Source organism: Ambystoma mexicanum, chromosome 7p (genome assembly GCF_040938575.1).
Source record: "Ambystoma mexicanum isolate Mex_15411 chromosome 7p, UKY_AmexF1_1, whole genome shotgun sequence".
NCBI classification, from domain to species: Eukaryota; Metazoa; Chordata; class Amphibia; order Caudata; family Ambystomatidae; genus Ambystoma; species Ambystoma mexicanum.
Genome location: NC_090939.1, coordinates 343,074,061 through 343,088,600, shown reverse-complemented (window position 1 = coordinate 343,088,600; position 14,540 = coordinate 343,074,061).

Sequence of the window (14,540 nt, the reverse complement as noted above, 5' to 3'; positions counted from 1 at the left end):
GTTTCTGGCAAAACATTCTTCATCAAAATCATCAGTAAATTCCTTCAACAGTTGACAAACAACAAACTGTCAACTGGTGTCACTGCCCCCACAGATTTTGCTGCCTACAACATACGCAGTGTCACTTTACATCGATTACTACTCCTGCCAGTAGAACAACAAAACAAATTAGACTATTACAAACTTTCTACAAAAGCTGCAATGGAAATACGCAGAGTATTGAAACAAATGAAAATGCTACTAATAGATGAAGTGAGCATGGTCTCCAACCTAATGTTGGCCTTGATTCACCTCAGATTACAAGAAGTACTCAAAACAAACTACGAAGAGCTCTTTGGAGGAAAACACATTATTGTTTTTGGAGATCTTCTTCAATTGACACCAGTGACAGGTGAACCTATTTTTAAAACCTTAGGACACAAACTCTGCCGTAAAACTGTTGGCAGCATTGGAAATGTCAACATTTGGCAACATTTCCAATATAGAGAATTAACAGAAAACATGCGGCAATCTGCAGATCTCACTTATGCCAACATCTTAAAAAGTAAAATAGTTAGTATATTATCTCAAGAAGCACAAGCAATATTGAAAACCCGGCACATTCATGCACTTTATGGCGATAATGCATGTGCTACGGGTGTTATGGAACAATTAGCCCACAAAAATGTCAATTGTATGGCCTTAATGCCAACTCTTGCAAGCTGCTTCAAATTCAATGAAACAATGTTAAAAAAAGAAATGCAACCAATAATTGAAATTAGCGCCACAGACAAACTAGCCATACATAGTATGACACTACCCATGTGTGAACAAGCCACAACAAGACTAAATAGTTTAGAAAATTCAATCTCCAACACAGCTGTATTGGAAAAACTAATAAAAATATCCTTAAATCGCAGAGTAATGCTAAAACGTAACCTTGACTTGGATCAAGGACTAGTTAAAGGAGCACTGGGTACAGTTGTTGGCTTTCAAACATACCCATGTGACAACAACATTCAGTTTTTCAATATTCTCTTTGACAAACTTTCAGAAGTGAAAAGGATAGGACGCTCAGCGGCTCGATTCCTTCTCTTCTAAGACATGTATGTACGCAGAGAACAATTTTCTCTAACTCTTGCATACGCAGCCATCATTCATGAATCACAAGGTCTTACCCTAGACAAAGCATTGATAGACCTTTGTAACACAGTCTTTAAAGAAGGCATGAGCTACGTAGCACTATCACGCTTACGTTCACTTGACAGTCTATTTCTAATCAACTTTGATGCAAGTAAAGTAAACACTGATATTCCTTGCATTTCAGAATACAATAGACTTTGTTCACTATACACCCCCCATCTGAAAACATATCCTATTCCACAAAACGTAAAATGTTCTAAAAGAAAACTAAATCAACCAGAAAATGCAACAGGATGTCACTGCAAATCCTCCAAAGAGATTAAAAGAAACTAATACTTCATCAAGTACCACAATCAAAAAAGAACCTATTAGGGAAAGTAAACCAGGTACTTCTTCAAAGAAGGAAGACAAACTCCAAAAAAAGCACAGAACTACCTGGTCCATTTAAACTTTCATATGTAATTGATGTAAGTTGCTACGCAAATGTAGCAATGAATATTCTATTTCATTTACCACCAATAGTTGACAACATTTACTTACACAGTACAGACCAATTGTGTTTGCAAATGTTAGTACTTCATAGAAATGCAACAAACAATCCTGACAACACGTATAGTGTTAATGGAATAAGACAACAATTGGACTACTATGCTGGAATGGTGAAATTCACTAGAAACTCACAGGAAGATCCACAAGAATTTATAATGTACTTACTACAAGTACTGGAAAACAAAAACATACCTATAAATATATTCCAGATTTCATACATGTGGAAACATACATGCACTCTGTGCAACAATGTGACACAAGAACAAATCCCCAATGAGCGCGTTGTGTATGTATCAATACCTAATTGTGAATCCGTTCCATTTCAGCAACTTGTACAAAATGCAAACCATGGTAGATTATGTACTACCTGCAATTCGGATAATCGCTCCACCTTACTAATACAAATACATAGTAAATACCTAATACTAATGCTTCTTCGTTACAATGCAGATGGTACCAAAAACAACTGCAAGATGACTGGATTTACACATGCTCAAATATCACTTGGTAAGAAAACCTTCACAACAATAGGTATAATCTACCACACAGAAGCCACAACCAATGCAGGTCACTATACTGCATATATAAAAAAAAAATGCGGATGGTTCGAATGTAATGATAGTACCATTACTCTAAAGCAGAGATTAGCAGCAAATCTTACAAACGCTTATTTAATCTTCTTAAAACCAAAATGTATTAACTAAACTGTACTTAAACATTAGCTAAACTTCTATTAAAAAACTATAAACTATTACAATATGCCAACAGCTATATAACTGCTCCAAGATTCTATAACAACTAAACATATAAATGAATACCACTAAATTATATCAAACTATAATCAATTAGAATACACCAACTCGTTTCTAACTACCCCAAGATTTTCAATAACTAAACAGATAAATCAATACCACTACATTATAACAACAAATAGACAGTTAGAATACGCCAACTGGTATCTAACTGCCCCAAAATTTTACAATATCCAAACAGATAAATCAATACCACTTCATTATAACAAAAAATAGACTGTTAGAATATGTCAACAGGTATCTAACTGCTCCAAAAATCAGCAACAAGACAATATATAGAGCATTAGCCAGAAACAACAAGTGAACACTGAAAACAAACAAACAAATAGACTGTAGCATAACAAAATAAGTATTTTTTTTAAACCATCATGGTTTTTTTTTTTCTCCCACAGACCCAATGATTTTTTTAGCAACAAACACAGAAACTGAGCAAATTGCACAGTACACTGGTTTGTAATCTACTAAATGTGAGGGTAAAAAAAAGAAATGTTGATTATTCACTGTCGTTACCAATACTAACATGATCTTTTCTTTTATCACAGAAATAAACAAGAAATACATGTACTCCAGTTACTAAACCAAACAGTAAGTATATTATATTAAGTACAATCATCACAGCAAATCACACCCATGGTGCTTATAAATTTGGTCTTGTCCATGCACCCAAGACTATAGGTCCTTCCCACAACCACAACAGCATATCACACCCATAGTGGCTTATAACTTTGGGATCTAAGAACAAATTTATAAGCAATGAAGTTATAAGCCACTATGGGTGTGATATGCTGCGGTGGTTGTGGCCAGGGCATAGAGTCTTGGGAGAATGGTCATATGGCCATGCTCCCAAGACTCTATGCCCTGGCCACAACCACCGCAGCATATCACACCCATAGAGTCAAACATTTTAACTATGCTATATTGGCACTTTTAATGTCCGCGGACATGATGAGTGTTCTTAGAAGAGTTTCAACTTGCCTACCAACAGTACAGACAGCCGTAGCATCCTCAGGACACCCCCATTTTCTCTATTTACGAACATCCCAGGACACATAATGTGTTCTAAGAACACTTTCATCTTGCCAGCAAACAATACGGACAGCGTCCTCAAGACACCCCCATTTCGTCCATTGACGAACATTTCAGGACACTACATGTGTTATTAGAACAGTTTCAACTTGCCTGTGAACAAAACGGACAGGCATGCCATCCTCAGGACACACCCATTTCGTTAATTTTCGAACATTTCAGGACACCGCGAGTGTTCTTAGAACAGTTTCAACTTGCTTTTGAACAATACGTAGAGACATAGTGTCCTCAGAACACCCCCATTTCGTTTATTTACAAACATCCCAGGACACTTCATGTGTTCTTAGAATAATTTGAACTTGCTTGCAAAGAGTACGGACAGGCATACCGTCCTCAGGACACTCCCATTTTGTTTATTGACGAACATCCCAGGACACATGATGTGTTCTAAGAACAGATTCAACTTGCCAGTGAACAAAACGGACAGGCTTACCGTCCTCAGAACACACCCATTTAGTTTATTTTGGAACATTTCAGGACACCGCGAGTGTTCTTAGAACACTTTCAGCTTGCTTTCTAACAATACGTACAGGCGTAGTGTCCTCAGAACACGCCCATTTCATTTATTTACAAACATCCCTGGACACTTCATATGTTCTTAGAACAAGTTGAACTTTCTTGCAAACAGTACGGACAGGCATACCGTTCTCAGGACACCCCCATTTTGTTTATTGACGAACATCCCAGGGCACAATGATGTGTTCTTAGGACAGATTCAACTTGCCTGTGAACAAAACGGACAGGCTTACCGTCCTCAGAACACACCCATTTCGTTTATTTTTGAACATTTCAGGACACAGCGAGTGTTCTTAGAACACTTTCAGCTTGCTTGCGAAAAATACATACAGGCGTAGTGTCCTCAGAACACCCCCATTTCGTTTATTTAGAACATTTCAGAACATCTGCTTTGCCCGCAGACAAAGTGAACACAACAGAGGGGTCTACCACCTAAATAAATACAACATTTAACCCATCTATATCTCCCCCACCCTCCCCAAACACTTTTACACACCAACACACTCTACTAAATAGTATTTTTTCCACCAAGTTTCACAGCGCTGACCCCGGACGTCCGCGAATCCAAGATGGCGGGCGTTCCCGAAAATCTGACGCGCTTCACGCTATTCACCGTCCAATCAGTGAAAACATTGCAGGGGACATGACACAAGCCGGTTGGCCAATCAGGACACTGGGCCTCATTACGACCCAGGCGGTAAGGGGTTTACGGCAGCGTAAACAGTGCCGACCCTTACCGCCTGATTCCGAGGTCCCTTAGCGCCATGGAGGATTTAACACCTGCTTTTAGCAGGTGTTAAAATCCATGGCGCTAAGGGACCTTGTTGTTAATTACGCCACCGTAATTTACGGTGGCGTAATTAACGCCTTCCCCACTCCCATTATGCCCTATGGGGCAAAAATGGGAATGGGGAAGGGTAAATGGGGATTGGGGACTTACCGCCCCGCCAACCTCGGAATGGGGCGGTAAGTCTGCCAACCACCATGGCGTAAACGTAGTTTACGCCATGGTGGTAAAGGTACGACCCAGGCGGTAACTTACCGCCTGGGTCGTAATGAGGCCCACTGTCCGCGGAGCGAACAGGGAAGTGTGTCTGCGGACCGAACATAGATATCACTAATTTTTTGTGACCTACTTTTTGGTAATTTTTTAAAAAACTACTAGACAGATTTTCACCAAATTTGCAAAAGCACACCTTCGGGACCAAGCCGCCGCTCCTGGTTCACATTTGGTGAAAATCCATCCAGCGGTTTGGGCTGTAGGCGTGAGCAAAGTTTTTTCCCCATTCAGTCTATGGGAAAAAAAGAAGTCTTGGGACCCCCCTATAACTTTGCCCCCCAGGACCAATCTGAATCTGAAACAGTGATTTAAAAGCAAACAGCAAGATTGTAAATTTTGTAAAGTACATTTATTTGACATCAAATGTTTAGAGAATATTCAGCAATTTGCATTTGTCTTTGTTGTCGATCCGCAAAAGTTCATTTTGAGGCACGCGATGTTCCTTTGCGGTACAGAGGGTGTTAGATCAGCTTACAACTCGGTGCGCGACAATTCAGAATATGAAACTGTGGTTTAAAAGTAAACAGCAGGATTGTACATTTGGTAAAGTACATTTATTTCACATGAAATGTTTAGTGAATATTCAGCGATTTGCTATTGTCTCTGCTGTCGATCAGCAAAAGTTTATTTGGAGCCACGCATTGTTCCTTTGCGGTAGATAGGCTGTTGGTTTATGATAAAAGCAGTAAATGGTCGCTCTGATAATCGGAAGGTTGCTCCAAAAACGAGCCATTAGACCACCCTATTGGTTGGTATGTTGTTTTTAGCCGCTAATACTGCGTAAGGGCATATTGGTCCTTGGCAATTGTCCCATAAAATGGTGAGGGTCATGAAGTTGCATATTTGGACCTGCACCTGGCAGTTGAAGACCCCATCCGCTGGAGTCTGTAAATCGTGACATAGGCAAAATGGGGCCACATACCTGTTTTAAAAAACATAAATTAGTCTCACCAGCCGATCTTCATTAAAAATCATCATTTTATTTATTAGGGCGTGAAACTATTTGCTATCGAAGATAGTGCAACGGAGTATGTTAATAATAAAATAATAATATTTTCCCATTCATATAGCGCTAAGAACCGTGAGGTATCTAAGCGGTGCTTATTATTAACCACGGTGTGTGGTGCTCATTTATCGACCACGGAAGGATGAAAGGCTGAGTTTTCCCTTGCCGGGTTTCGAACTTGCGTTAGCAAGCTGTGCACGGATGTCAAAGCGAGCGTTGTACTCGCTGTGCCATTTGACAGGCTACAGTGAAGTGGCACAGTGAGTAGAGCGCTTGACCGCCTATAGACCGGTTAAATTATTTCTATTAACTCACCCTGTGTAGTCTGCCTTTTTCAGAGCCCTCTAAACAACAGGGGATCAATTCGGCAGTGATAGTGCGCGGTAGAAAACATTATGCCAGTTTCAACTAACAAGTTCAACTTGAGCGATCTTTTATGCTACGCTATTGTAATTATATTTGGTATAAAATAATCTAAAGGGTTACTTACAGTACAATTGCAATTTCCATTGTCTACGAGTGGTGCAGTCCCAAAATACGACTCTGCGTGTGCCAACGATCTTTCGCATAGTCATATAATATATAACAGTGGTTTTGTTTCATAAATTTCATCCTTATCTCCTCTTACGTTTTAGCAACACTCCTTCAAGAGAAGTCTTTCATCACAATCTCTGTCTGTCAAGGTCAAAACACAATACAACCTTATAGTCGCTTCGTGAGCCTCTCCGGGCCCGAGAAAAAAATGGAAGCAGCGGACCTTCACTGTGAACGAGCATAAATTCTTACTTTGCAACTTTCTGTGTAAAGCCATCTGTAGAAGTTGGTTTTTGCACACCATGTTTGTATATTTTTTGCGTGATATTAAAAAAAGTTTGTTTAAAGGACGTTATGGTTTTAAGTACAGCCGAAAGACCCCTGAAAATCGCAAGTTATGGTAAGCTATGAAAAATAATTCGCGCCACCACCGTGCACTGCTAAGACTAACACCCAGGACATCAAAGATGGCATCGCAAATGTCATTGATGAAATCACTGATGACATCACATGTGTATGTACTTTTCATGGAATTTGTGTACTAGGGATTTTTATTATAATGTTGCGAAAAAAGTGTCAAGGATATTGCAATCAATATCATACCGTTATTAGTGCTTTGAACGATGCATTGATATAAATAGCATTGTATTATGGGATTCTATCTAGTATACTGAGCTACTAATGGAGAAACATAGCATTGTGTGCAGAGTACAAGATGAAAGTATAATATTTGTAATGTTAATATGTTGAATAATGAAATGATAATTGTCCTGAAATGTTCGAAAATTCACAAAATGGGGGTGTTCTGAGGACGATATTCGTATTGTGTGATTGCTTAGCTGTATGCAATGAGGGAATGGCACAGAGAGTAAAGTGGACGCCGTCCGCGGACACCGCGGCTGTTCGTGGACAGGGCGTGCTACATCCGGGTTTTTCCAGGAAATCCAACATGGAAAGAAGACTGTACGGGTCAGCCAATCAGATGTCGAGGTTGTGGATTTGTGTTGAAAGAGACTGTGTGTGGTGAAGATGGCAGAAGTGGAGAAAGTCAGGGTGTTGGTGCTCGGAGATATGTTTGTGCATGTTTTACAGCAGTACGCTGAATGCAGGCATGTTGCAAAGAACTTTGATGTGAAAGGAGTGGAGGTGGTGTGGAGCATTGTGCCTGATTGCAATGTACAGGGAATTGTACACGTTTGTGAGGATATGGCCACAATGAACAGTCCGCATGTGGTAGTTTTGCAATATGGTGCTTTCCATTTGGGCAACGTCAGTGCCCCTACTTTGTTGGCTGATTTGGAACGCTTGGTTCAAGCCGTAATGAAGATCCTTCCAAATGCGAAAGTAATTTTTTCTGGATTACTGCCTAGGGCAATATGGGACAATAGTTCAGTTTTTTGTCCTCAGCAAAACATTGCTAGGTGTGTCATCAACCGAGGCATGTGTGCCTTCATGCTTAGAGCTGGTATGTTCTTCTGTAACAATGAGAATATAGATGCCAGTAATGTTGTTAATTTTAAAGAAGATGGCATTTCTTTATCTTTTACGGGAAATGCCTTTCTATTTTGGAATGTAAGGGTTGCTTTGGAGAAGGTTATGTAAAGATTTTAGGAGTAAAGAAGAAAAAATAAAAGAAAAAAATACAAAATAGCAGGTGTCTGTCAAGCATCTGTAAAAAAAAAAATAAAATGGCTCTTTTCAGAGTTAACTTCAAAGGGGAAATGGGATACAATATTTAAATTTACATTCACCACGCTCAGATTTTCGATATGTCCGCGGACATGGCAGTAGTCCGCGGACATGAAAATCACTACGAGGGGGTTAGTATGTTCTATGTTACATGTATATGAAGTCAGGGATATTATGGTTAAGTTGTGCTACTAAAAACCTATGACATTCAGTGAAAAAACTTTGTTAAAGGGACTTTATGGTTAAGTTGCGCTACTAAAAAGCTATGAAATTCAATAAAAAAACTTTGTTAAAGGGACGTTATGGTTAAGTTGCGCTACTAAAAACCTATGAAATTCAGTGAAAAAACTTTGTTAAAGGGATGTTATGGTTCAAAGTAAAACCAAAAAACCCCTGAAATTCGGCAGTTATGGTAAGATAAGCAACCATAACTCGCGCCGCCACCGTGCAGTGCTAACACTAACACCCAGGACATCAAAGATGACATCACAAATGTCATTGATGACATCACTGATGACATCACATGTGCATTTACCTTTCATGAAAAGTCTGTACAAGGGATTCTTAGTGTAATGTTAATAAAGAAAAGTGTCAAAGATTATTGGAATAAATATCAAGTGCTAATCAGTGCATTAAGCTATGCATTGATATAAATAGCATTCTATTATTAACTTCAATCCAGTATACTAAGGTACTCATGTAGAAACATAGTCATTGTGTGCAGCATACATGATGGAGGTGCAATATTCATAAGCTTGCCATGTTGAATATTGAAATGATAACTGTTTTCATATTAGAGTTTTGCGTACAGTGAAACTTGTGATAAGTAGTTAATAAAACCCACTTACTACATGATTGCATTTTTATACACAAATCACAAAGAGACAACACCACATACAAATATGAATATATACAAGGGAATTGAAGTAGGAAAAAGAAACAGCAATAGTAGCAGAAAGTGTTCATAACCTAACTGATTACCTTTATGGAGATAAATGATTGCTCTGTTTCAAAGCTGTTACTTACCCTATCTATATATATCACATGATGTGTCTGTACCTTAAGGAAAATAGTGTGAGTACAACATATAAAAATATGAGCATATAGAGGGAAAGTACAGTAATAAAAAAACATCAAAAGTATCAGAAAGTGCTGATAAATCTACTGATAATTTTAATGCACAAAAAGGGTTGCTGTCTTTCAAGGATGTGACTTCTCCTATGTATATGTTTCATATGATATGACTGGACCATAAGGGAATTATTCTAAGAACATACTTGAAGGATAAGTCTACGAATATAGTAATTTACAATTTTTAGTTCCTGACTGTTGCTGAAGAAAATCATGTGGCCTAGATATGTCAGGAAAGGAATAAAAGGGAGAGCCAGCCACGTAATGTCATCAGTGATGTCATCAATGACATTTGTGATGTCATCTTTGATGTCCTGGGTGTTAGTGTTAGCAGTGCACGGTGGCGGTGGAGTTATGGTTGCTTATCTTACCATAACTGCCGAATTTCGGGGGGTTTTCGGTTTTACTTTGAACCATAACGTCCCTTTAACAAAGTTCTTTCACTGAATTTCATAGGTTTTTAGTAGCGCAACTTAACCATAACGTCCACCATAACGTCCCTTTAACAAAGTTTGTTTTACTGAATTTATATATATATATTTATGTATTTATTTATTTTACACACTCTTAAGTTCAACACACAAATCACTATTATCAAGCAAGTTAAAACATCCAAGAAAAGTGTACACAACTCCCTATTTAAATTGTAGACAAGTTTGAGCAAGAGTGAAAACTGAGCAAAACGGCACAGTGTAAACCAAGCAGAAATGGCACACTAACAAATTCTCAAGAGAGAGGGAAAGGACAAGTTATATAGCTTTAGACTCTGTAACACACCAGAAACACTTCCCAAGTAGATTGTGAACAAGTTAGGCAAGACAGTACTTCAGCATAAGCAATACTTTGGTGAAAACCGAGCAAAATGGCACTTCACAATATTAAAAAGGGGGAAGGAACAGATGGTTATAAGAGTTAGGTGCACCAACACATTTCTAGGTGAGAAGCAATCTAGAGAAGGCAGTTGTAACAGATTGAGCCAGAGTCAGTAGGCCTGTGCCAGCATCAGTGGTACAAGGCAAAGTGCCCAGGATCAAAATGTTCTAGTAGCTGCAGTCAAGTCTTTGTTTAACGATTTGAAAAGGCGGTTGCAGAAGGTAAAACATAATCTTAGATGATAGAGGCAGCCGACCCAGTAGGTAAGTAAAGGATTTAAAACACCTTTAGCAGTACCCAACGAAACGGGAGGCCTGCAGGAACAATGCACCTTGAAAGTATAAGAGGGCCCTGCGGTGGCGGTAGTTCCTGTCAGTTTGGGAGATCCAGCAGAGGAAGAGAGGCTCTCGTCGTGGAGGAAGGTTTGAGTTACTGCACTGCTCAGGGATGAAACCAGCCACGGTTCTGCCAAAACGAATAAAAGGTAAGCTCCTTTAAATTTCAGTCGTGGGGGACGGGTGCCTAGGTCTCCGAGTGCAGGGCACTGGCGATTCGAACAAGGCCGGTCCTGGAAGACGATTGGTGAACTAGTTGGCCCCACCAGCTCAAGGGAAGAAGACTCTTACAGGTGAAGATCTCCTTGAGGCGTTGGAGAAAAGTGGTGAGGATCTGCAGCAGGGCTTCACCGGCGGTTCAGTCATTGCAGATGTCTTCAGCTTCTCTCCTCTTCTGGTTTCTAGTTCCAGTGGTGACATCTTATCCTCCAGTCCTCAGGACCCTGCTTTCATGCAGCAAGACCCCCATTCATACAGTCTAGCTGTCACTCACACAATGGGATGGTTCTCCTGGCGGGAGAACCCCCCAGCCTATCAGGGCAGATTGCGACTTGAGTTTTTTGTAAAAAAAAAAACAACTTTCTTTTTAGAATTTTTCAAACTGTTACAGAACAATCACACCCGCATTGGGGTGTGTTACCTATGCACCATCTGAACCCCCAGACCCCCCCTCAGTTCATTTCCCCTCTCAGTCTACTGGGTTGATTGTAGGTTGTTTCTGCCTCCATGTACATTGGTGAGTGTGCTGGTTCAAGTGTTTGGATAAGTTAGGTCTCAGCATCCTAGGTGCTCTGCCTTCCTGGCGAGGATGAAGTGTCCTCGTCTGCCTCGTTGATTAGGTATGTTACAAGTGGACCCCAGATATCAGGGGGCGTGCGTGTTGGGGTAATGTCTTGATGAAGTCTGACTCTATGTCCTGGCTCTATGCCAGTTTGCTACCGTCTGGGCCGGTCTCCGTCCCCATGACATGGCGATTCTTCTGCGAGCTAGGGTTAGCAGTACTCCCGCTAGTTTCCTCACTGCTGGTGAGAGATGTTTCATCATCCCGAGCAATGCTACCATCGGAATGGGCTGTGTTTCCTCTCCTATAATTGCTGATGTCATCTGAAGGACTTGGGTCCAGAATGGTGTCAGCTTGGGGCAGTCCCATGCAAGGTGTATAAAGTCAGCCGTGTGGCTTCCGCATCTTTCACACGTTGCGGGTACATCTGATTGTTGTCTGCTCTTTTTAGCGGGGGTAAAGTACGTCTGGTGTGGGAAGTTAAAGTAGATTTGCTTGAGACATGAATTGAGAGCAATTTTTCGTGTTTGTCGCAGGTTATATGTCAATTCCTCTTCCGGGATTACTGATTGGAGGGATCTTTCCCATCTTGTTTTTGTGCGTGTGTTGACAGATACTGTGTCTGTTAAGATGGATTTGTAGATGGTTGAGACTAGTCTACCCTCGCCTTGTGCCTGGATCACATTATGGAATAGTTGCCAAGTTGGGGGTTGTTTAAAGGAGGGGAATATTGCTTGGAGAGTATATCTGGTTCTAAAGTATAGAAACTTGTCCAGGGGGGTGTTGCATCCTCTTTCTGTTGCTTGTTGGGGTGTAATAAAGATCCCTTCATTAAACAGGTCCCCCAGGGTGTTTATCTGTAACTTCTCCGCCCATTGGTGAAAAACCCTTTCAGAGGTCAGGGGGATCCCTGGTATGAATTTCACCGGGAGGAGGGGCGAGTATGTCACTTGAACTTTGTATTTTTGTGCGAGCCTCCTCCAGATCCCATAGGTCATAGAAACCAATATTAAAGGGTACTGGGAGCTGACTGATGATGACCGCCCTCAGCAAATTGGGAGTAGCCAGGTCCCACTCAATTTGCACGTGTGGTCTGACGAAGTGCGTTGTGTACCAATGGTTGAGGAACTGTGCTTGGCCGCCCAGATGTACCTCTCTGAGTCTGGAAGGATAGTCCCCCACTGGATACTGGAAGTATTAGTGTTGAGTGAGCGTCTCTGGCCGGTTGCCCGCCCATAGTAGTTTGAGGACCAGGCTTTTAGTTCTCTTTAAAAAGGATTGTGGGATCAGAATGGGGATGTTGGAGAATAGGTGTAGTAGTTTCGGTAGGATCACCATTTTAACTAGTGAGGCTCTTTCCCACAGGGTTAGCGGGAGGGACTTCCAGCGGCTTACTTTCTCCTGTATTGTTTTCAATACTGCTTCGTAGTTGTCTCGGAATACATTGTGGTAGCTTAATGACATTAATATCCCCAGGTAGCGTACCCGTGAAGTCTCCCATGCAAAGTGATAGTCATCAGTGAATGCTGTAGTGGTTGAGGTCAGCGGGAATATGATAGATTTAGTGTGATTAATTTTGAGCCCAGATATTGCCCCGAATTTAATTACTTCTCTCATGACTGTGTTTAGGTATTCACTGGGGTCGCGTACAAATAATGCTATGTCGTCCACATAGAGGGATATGATCAGCCTGTGCGGGCCGATTCTGAGCCCTCTGTGGAGTTGCTGGGATCATAAGTTCAACGCTAGGGGTTCCATTATTAGGTCGAATATTAACGCTGATAGCGGACACACTTGTCTGATGCCTCATTGTAGTTGGATTGGAGAAGATCTTGCTGAACCCACTAATATGGTAGCTTGGGGGTTGTTATATAGCAGAGAGATGAGTCTAATGGATTGGCCACCTAGGCCCATCTGGGTCAGCACTGTTAATAGGAAGGGCCATTCTACCGAATTGAAGCCCTTTTCGGCGTCAAGCAGAACAGCAACAGCCTGGTGAGTGGGGTCAAGGGCTTTGACAATTCCAAACAGCCTCCTGATGCCGTATGTCGTACTGCGGCCAGGCACAAAGCCTGCCTGATCCGCAAGCACCAGGGCGGGCATCAGCGGCAGTAACCTGTTTGTGAGTATTTTCGCCAATATCTTGTTATCGAGGTTTAATAGAGATATGGGCCTATACAATGCGCATTCTTCTGGGGATTTGCCAGTCTTGTACAATAAAATTATATTGGCCTCGCGGGAAGACTTTGGGAGGGAGCCTGTTTCCAGCGCCTCTCCATCATCTCTACTACATGGGGAGCTAGGGTATTGGCAAAGGCTTTGTAAAATTCTCCCGTTAGGCCATCGGGCCCTGGGGCTTTGTTGTTTGGAAGGGTTTTGATGGCTTCTAATATCTCCTCTGATGTGATGGGTTCATTGAGGGGTTCAGGCAGCTCTCTCTCCACCCAGTAGAGCTCAATATCTTTAAGGTACCTGTTTAGGGCGTCAGTGTCTGAGTTGTATTGTGAGGAATACAGGTTTTGGTAAAAGATTTTGAATTCTTCGACTATTTTCAACCGTTGTCGGTTTCCTGGTGGCGTTGATCAGTCTTGCAAGGAGGGCTCCCGGCTTTTGGCCCTCGCCCTATTGACCGACTTGACTGTTTCTGCCAAGGAATTTTAATTCCCGTTCTGCCGTGCTTCTGAACGTTTGTAACTCTTCTTTGAATGCTTCTTGGGAGCGTGGGTCATTCGTGGTGGATAATTTGAGTTCAAGGTGCTTTAACCGTTCCTGGCTGGAGGTCAGTTCCCATCGGATCAGCTTAAGGATGCCATTCTCCTTAGCCAGGCAGATGCCTCTTATGAAGCACTTCAGCGTTTCCCAAATTGTACCCATCGAGTCTACTGTGCCCAAGTTTGTTTCTAAGAATGAAGAGATGTCATCTCGTAGTTCTGATGCAAACACTTGATCTTGCAGGGATCCAGGTTTGAAGCGCCAGTGCAGCAAGCGAGATTTGGTGGCCGAAGGGTTGCAGATGAAGGTTACCGGGGAGTGATCTGAGAAAGTT